The sequence below is a fragment of the Phalacrocorax aristotelis genome, chromosome 4 (genome assembly GCF_949628215.1).
Source record: "Phalacrocorax aristotelis chromosome 4, bGulAri2.1, whole genome shotgun sequence".
Classification (NCBI taxonomy): domain Eukaryota; kingdom Metazoa; phylum Chordata; class Aves; order Suliformes; family Phalacrocoracidae; genus Phalacrocorax; species Phalacrocorax aristotelis.
Window position 1 is genome coordinate 20,816,756 of NC_134279.1, and position 8,030 is coordinate 20,824,785.

Below are 8,030 nucleotides of genomic sequence, written 5' to 3' on the forward strand. Positions count from 1 at the left end.
ATCACTGTGGTAGAGACCAAGAGCTTAAAAGAGTAGTATCCAGATGCATGTGCACATGCACACATTAACCATGCCAGTTATTCATGTGTGACATCAGGTCACCATTCCGTTGCTTGCTGCATTATCTGTTGGCAGCTATGATTCCTTACAGGTGGTGAAGGGTCTAGAGCATAAGGCTTATGAGGAGCACCTGAGGGAACTGGGGTTGCTTAGCCTGGAGAAAAGGAGGCTGAGGGGAGACCTTCTTGCTCTCTACAACTGCCTGAAAGGAGGCTGTAGCGAGGCGGGTGTCAGTCTCTTTTCCCAAGTAACAAGCAATAGGACAAGAGGAGATGGCCTCAAGTGGTGCCAGGGGAGGTTTGGATTGGATATTAGGAACAAATTCTCCCCAGAAAAAGTTGTCAAGCACTGGAAAAGGCTGCCCAGGGAACTGGTTGAGTCACCATCCCTGGAGGTACTTAAAAGATGTGTAGATGTGGTGCTTAGGGACATGGTTTAGGGTGGACTTGGCAGTGTTAGTTTAATGGTTGGACTTGGTGACCTTAAAGTTCTTTTCCAACCTAAACGATTCTATAACTCTATAATTCTCTCTTAGAGCCTGAGGTTGCACTCTGTGGCCATGTGCATACACCGCAGTTGTTTGTATACTTGCTCTGCGAACCAAACTGTCAGCTGGGTCTCAAGAGGGCAAGCGCTATTTGGTGAATGTGTTAACATGATGTAGTCAGACTAGATTTTGTCCTATCTCATCAGACCTTTACTGAGTTTGCTTTTACATGTTACACACACATCCTCAGGAAGGAGGAGTCTTTTTTTTTCTCCTCTCTTCTTTCCCCCCACTACCCCCTAAAACACCTGTGCATTGCCTTTATTATTTTTACAACTGGTCCGTGCAGAGACAGGCCAAGGAAGAGCCTATTCACTGCACCTACAGACTTGTGGTCACTGCATCGTGAGCCAGAGCTTACCAGAAACAGCAGGACATTCAGTGCAAGAAGAGAGCTTGCTGGTGCTGTAAGCTGAAGACTCGGCAGCTGGAGTCACATGTGCTCGCAGCTTCAAAGGAGCATCAGAGTCCCTGTTCTCACTGGCTGGTCCCAGAAGCACATACGGATCCCAGAAACAATGACTGGTACCAGTTATTGAATCATGTTTTAATGGAAAGCTACAGGTTAACCCCACACATCCCATAGAGAGCACAGATTGCAAAATTGGAAACAGACTGGAACCCATCTTGTTGTTAACAAGTGACAGAAAATTTCTGATTAGAGTTTGGTCATGGTTTTTATGGTACACAAGTCCAGCATTATTTGTGTGGATCAGCTTGGCTGCCTCTCAGGACGACAGAGATGCTTACGCAACTGAAATCACAGCCTCTGAGTAACATAGGGGGCCAGAGCTTAATGAAGTGATCCAAAATCACACAGCTGCGTGCAGCACACACACTGACAAGGGCTTTACAGTAAAACATCTTGTTCACCACAACTTCTTCTGAAATGAGATACTTTTAGCAGACTTGTCATAGCTTTAAAAATCCTCACTCAGTGCTGAAAATTAGCACTCACTTTCAGATGGGCAAATAAATGTTGGCAAGGGCTTTGTAAAAACAAACAAACAAACAGCAAGATCTGAGAGTCCCTTTTTCCTTTGCCATTGCCAGAGGATTCTTCTGAAGCTCCGGGATTCAACTCTAGCAAACTATATATGGAGCTGCGCTGCAGCCCTGCCAGTAACTCAGGCTTTGGCTGAGCAACAGGCAGATGCTGTGCAGAAAAAAGGTCACCTGCAAAGCTGGAAGCTGGGAATAAAAATGGGTGTGTGCCTTTTCCTTCCTGCTTTAAAAATTGCTCATTTTTTAAAGATGAGTTGAATGAGGGGATAAGTAGGTTGGCCTCTGAAAGGTGTTTCATAGGAGTATCTTTGGCATTGTAGCACGCTAAAAGGCCAGATAAATGGCTACATCTCATCAGCATGTATGCTGTCTTTGGCAGACACAGAAACTCTTGATATAATCAGCCATGCTTGTAGGACTGAAGGAGCATGCAAGATAAGTTCACATGTCTCAGATGACTGCTAAATAGCTGAGAGTTGAGGAAAATAAGACAGCTTCAGCAGAAAAGATGTTTTAAAATTTTTGTGAGACTTTTCCTACCAGGAAGAAGGCTCCAGAGGGGGAAATGAAGTAAGAGTTCTGACTGGTGGAGTACTTTTCCATAACCATGTGTCAAAACTTGTCTGCCATTAGACCTCCAAGCAAGGTTGTTGTACATGGTTATTTCTTAAGTGCCAGACACTGACTTGGGTTGGTATAATATTTTCATACATTTAGCTCTCTGCTGTTTTGTTTGGGTTTTTTTTTTTAAGAAATCTCAGTGCACCCTTAAGGTAACAGAGGGCAAACTCACCCACTGATATGCTACCCCTATCTCTGCAGACATCTGATATCACACTTCGTGATGTGCATGAGAACACAACCTTCTTTCTAATCCATAATCTCTCCAGCCATAAGTGGGACTGGCACAGGCCAGAAGGACTCCAGCCAGCTTTTACTGTTCTACTGTTCAGAGGCTTGCAAAGGCAAAGGCTGCACGACTCTTCAGGCTTGCAAATGACACCTCACTGGAAAACTAATGCAATGCTATTTTTGGGAGAGAAAGTACCAAATACCAAACCCCTACTCAGTGGAATTACATGAGAATCCACTATGTGGAGCCAGCCACTAATTATTTGGCTGATGAGGAAACTAGATTCAAACAAGCTTGTTACCAAAATTTCAGGTGCATGTGTTCCCTCGTTGCCTTTTGCTTTGCCTCTCTCAAAAGCCTAGATGTAGGAAAATTTGCTGCAATGTAAATCAGATGCATAAACCCATCAGTGAACTTAGTAAAGTGATACTGTGGCGACAGAAAGACACATACCATCCCTGTCTTTGGGAGAGAACTCTCCACCAGGTTTTCTGCACTTCCATCTACCTTATTCCATCTAGTCTAAACTCTTGTGGCCTGTGAAAGAGTACAAGTTCCCCAGACTACAAGAGAACAGTGTACAGCTGGAATGTCATTACTGACAACATGCTGTGGTTTGTGTACATCATCTAGCAGATGCAGAGCCTCTTCAGTCAGTAGATTGGTGGAATTTGATTTAGAAAACAGAACAGCTTTTAGGCAATGTGTATATCTGAAAGGCTGGGAAGTATGATAAACTTCTCCAGCCTTAGGCATGAGAGGTAATTTCAAATATTAGGGAAGGGGGCAGTAAGAAATGCACACACCAAGGAAAACTTATCTGTTACACAAGACTTCCCCTACTGATGAGCCATAATGAGAATTTACGGCCTAAAAGTTCAAACTCAGCTCTGTACTGAAACTTTCCTCACCATTTATTCCACTACTTAATGTGAACACCTCTGTGTTCCCAATACTGAGTTTAGAGGCTTTGTTACAGGCAGGCAAATGACTGGGATAAAGCAAAAGACAGGCATTTTTTTGTTGGAAAGAAACTCAAGGAAAGAAGAATCTCAAGAGTAATTCAGGTTTTTGTAGTAATGTGAGATTTATCTGCTTTATTCATCCACTATCGCCAAGGTAAGAGAGAATTTAAATACAGAAGAGAAAGATTCTGACACCCTCAGTAATCATGTCAAATGAATTTATTATTTGATGAATACTGCAAGAAACCATAAAGAAAAGATGCATACTGTTGGTCCTAAGCACCATAGGCCACCTCCTCAGGAGTGTCAGTTAAACACAGTAATCTTCTGTAGAGCACTCAGTTGCAGAGGGAAGTCTTCTGTTCATACTGATGAGCAGCTAGGAAGAATGGTATTTGCCTCTGTAAGCAGTACGAGGCACAGTCTCTACCCTGCAGGATATTAATCTATACAGTCTGAGCCTTGAGCATAACTTCTGCATGCTATGATATTATGGTGAAAGACTTTGAGAATGTATGCATGTATTTCTTCCCCTAGCACCCATTCCCTGGATTTCTCTATCGATGGGAAGCAATACAACCTATTGACAGGGCATCACCCACTTAAGTTCTTCAAGTTAGTGAGCTCCGGCTGCCTATACAATTCACACCTGTAAATGGCATTCACTGGACCCCATAAACTACCTGAAGCAGCCAGTAAGGCATAGAGGAGGCAACAGTTGTAAATTATCCCCAGAGAGTCTCAGCTTTCATGAATAAACAGCCTAACCGCCATTAAACTAGCTGTCTTGAAAAATTGGGCATTCAGGATGATGCTTTGTCAGTCTGTCCTATCACGTGAAACATTCCCAATGAAATAATTCAGTGTTCATTCAGGATAAAAAAAAAACCTGAACACAAACTTGTCTCTTCATATCTGAGTGTTTCTCAATATTGCTAGGCTGCAGATCTAATCATCTACTTTTCCGTAGGCTCAGTGATTCTTTCCCCCCACCCCCGAACACAAAAGGGAAGTCTTGGGAGAAGAAATTGAAAGAAGCCCACTTGCAAGTCCCCTGAGACTTGTGATGAGGCTGGACATGATACCAGGCTGTACACATGCTTTTTGTTGCCCAGCTTCTCAGTCAGTGTCCTGTGGGCAGAGTCCACAGCTTGCAGCTTGAACCATTCAGTCTTCCCTACATCAGCAAGGCCTGGCTTGAGCTAGACAAAAAATCAGGTGTACTTTCATTCCAGTGGGAGCCCTGGGTCTCCCTGGGTTTGCTAAGATACTTCCCACCCTACCCAGGCTCTGGGGTTTTAAAAGTCCAGTTTTTGTGTCCTTATTTGGGGTAGCTCTGACCCTCCCATTGCAGAGAGACTGGAAAAAACTTCTGTCCAGCATTCCAGTAAAACCCATCGTCCCAAGGAATTCACACCCAGACAGGCCCGAAGGCCTGACCATCTGCAGCAGCCCCAAATTTGGGCACCTTGTACAAAAACTGGACACAAATGTCTGCCTCTACATGTGCTAACACTGCAACTTTAGCAGATTCATAATGTTAGAGCCCCTCAGCAGATACCCAAGCTATTACAGCCCTGGCCAGAAATATCAACCACAGCTGCTTTGTCTCGTCTGACAAAGGGGCAGTGATAATCAACTTCAGCAGTAAGAATAAAATGAGAGTGCTTTGAATGTAAATTTGATTAATAAATTATATTGCTGCTTTGTTATAGAGAGGCAAAAGTTTTCATGTGTTACAAATGTCTGAAGGAACATTCTTCACAGTTCAGGAATCACCAAAGAACAACCCGCTGAGCCTCAATTTAAGCCTCCAAGTACTGTCCTTCAAAAAACAGAGCATCTTGTAAACACGCAGCACGCAGATTAAATAAGCAACAGCCTGGAGTGTTGAAGGGGTTATTTCTTATTTTAGCATTTCAAGTAGTTTTAGGAAGCGGTCATTCCCTTTTCTGTCTTAATAAAGCTTGTCCTACTTAGAGATGACAAAAGCCATTTGTTACGAGGTAGCAGGCTGTACCTGAGCTCTGTGTAGGTTGCATGAGGCAAAAAGGGCAGCCAAGCAGGGTGCACAGGCTGGGCGAGAGCTGGCAGGGCTCAGTTCTGAAGGAAGGGAAAAGAACCAGACGAAGAAGAGAAAGAGGGGGAAAGCTGCGAGGAAGGGCAGGAAGGCAGCCTGTAGGGGACGAGCAGAGATTTCAAATCAACAAAACCTACTTCCTTCCAAAATCTCCTTAGAGACCAAATCTCTGGATTCCTCCTGTTGCTCTCAGCAAGCAGCTCCAAGGGCCCTTTGCAAAACAGTCACTCCTCCTTGCCCCACCACCTCCTCCCCGTGGGTGACAATGTCCGGATGGTACCAGCTCCTGCATTAATCCCGTGACCTTAGGACCATAGCTAAAAGCTACTGTGATACTTTTTGTTGTTTTAATTAAGAGTCTTATGCACTTACGTTAAAAGAAAATGTCACTGCTCTTCCAAACTGAAATGCAAAGGAAGTAAAAGAACAGAGATTGCACGTTCAACCTCACTGCTTTATTCTGTGTGTTTTGCTGCTCACTTTCATTATATGATCATGTGCATATTTCCAAAGGATCCTTACCGCAGTCAGAATAGTGCAGGGAGATTTAGGCTTTTTTTTAATCTCCCAGAGGCTGGCATTAAATAATAGGTATGGCAAAGGATTGCATAAACAATAATAAGATTAGACTGTTGAATGCAGAGTTAACATTTAAGGAGGGCAAGGCAGCATCAGGCCTCTGCTTAGAATAAAAGACGTAACCAGCTCCTAGCAGCTGGAACAAACTTGAACAATGCTTAATGATGTGAAGCCATGCTGTGAGTCCCAACATGTCTGCTTGTCTGTTTAGACAGTTAAGAAAGTTGAACACCAGCCTAGAGGTGCCTCTGCAGTCCGCCAAAGCAAGTGAAGAAGTCTAAACTGATGAGACCTCTAAATATTGCAGCCTGCTAAGTGTTTGCTTGGGATTGCTCCTGTGGTGGGCACACTGGCTGAACCAAACTGTTTGCAGCTGATTGCCACTTGTTTTCTGCTCCACAAGGGACACTTGGGAATAGCTCAGCAGATGGCTGAGCTGTCACGCAGCAGCCTGGCTGTGGATAATGGTGCAAGTAGAGTTTTTTCTAGTTTGATGTTGAATTTTTCCCCACTTCTCAATATCCACCATGAAATGCTAGAACAGTGTGTTTACCATCATTTTTATTTAGTGTTGCCATGCTGTTCTTTCAGCTGTATTTCAAGTTAATGGCAATTATGCTTTGAACATGTGAAACGGTATGTAATGCTAAGAACTCTTGACAACAATCCAGTACTTGATATTTAACAGGCACTTAATAGTTTTAGCCCGAGTCTCTTAGTTCTCCTACTGTAGAAATAATAACATGTAGTGCCATTGCTGTGCTTCAAAAAGAAGTTAATTAATGTGTGAGGAACCTGGGTACTATGGAGGGAGAAGAGCAGAAGCTTTCATAAGTGTTACCCTTGTATGCAGTGGAGGATAGTAAATAGAATAAGCAAGGCTTGAGGCTGTAGGAGGAATGAACAGGGGCAAAAGGCAGCACTGTATTCGTACAGGAGGGCACAGGCCCTCTGGAAAAAGAGTATGTGGTTATGCAGTTAAAGGGAGAAGAATAGCTTCTATATAAAGCACGGCGCATTGCAGTTAGGAGGGTATTTCTTATATTTGGAGAACTTGTAACCTTAGCATTTTTACTGTGTGATTTTTTTTTTTAATGTTGGGGAACAAGATGTGCCTTGAGTATGAATGCTGCTATCCTACATCTTTTCTGCAGTGAGCACCCACCACACTACCATGTTCAAAGGTCCTGTTGGTCTGCACTTTCTTATTTCTGTGTGTAGGTCACAGCAGTGCCCGTTTCCTTGCTTTCGGTTGTACTTCCTGAACACTTGTTATCTCTTAGTGAAAAGGGTATCCACTGTGTGTTCCAGCCCCTGGCCCATAGCCTCGTCTCTTTTCTGCTCAGCAGATATGCTAATAACTTAAGCACATCACCTTGGATGACTCCAACACCATGTATGTGCTGAGTATCAATTAATCTCTTCAGACTCTCAGTTAGTGAAAGAAAATAGATACTTTGTATACGGGTTCCTATCGTGCTCAAGCACAGTATTGCTGTGCTTGAGCACAGTAAACCTGCAGTTCTATGGAAAACAATTTCTATGCCTTGTTCTCAGGCCTCAGTTTTCTTTTTGGTGGGTTGAGATCAGAATTGTTTTAAGTATATGGGCTTTAAACCACAAATCCTCTCTCCTAAACAGCAAAACTGACAACCCTTTAGTTAAATTAACCACCTATGACAAAGAAGCAAGTGCTTCTGTTCTGCTCAAGCTTTCTGTACATCTCAAATCCTCTCCAAACCTCTTGAGATTAGTATTTTATAAGTTCTTATGTCAATTAGGTCAAATACTAACCTCATTAATCTCCTGTTTAGAGATTTCCAAACTCTCTTTCTGAAGACATATCTAATCATTTTGTTTCGCTAAGCTGTAGCTGTCCTGTTTTCTTGGTGTGGTGTTGTCCCTGACTTCAGCAGCACTGTCTGGCAGCACGTGGCTACC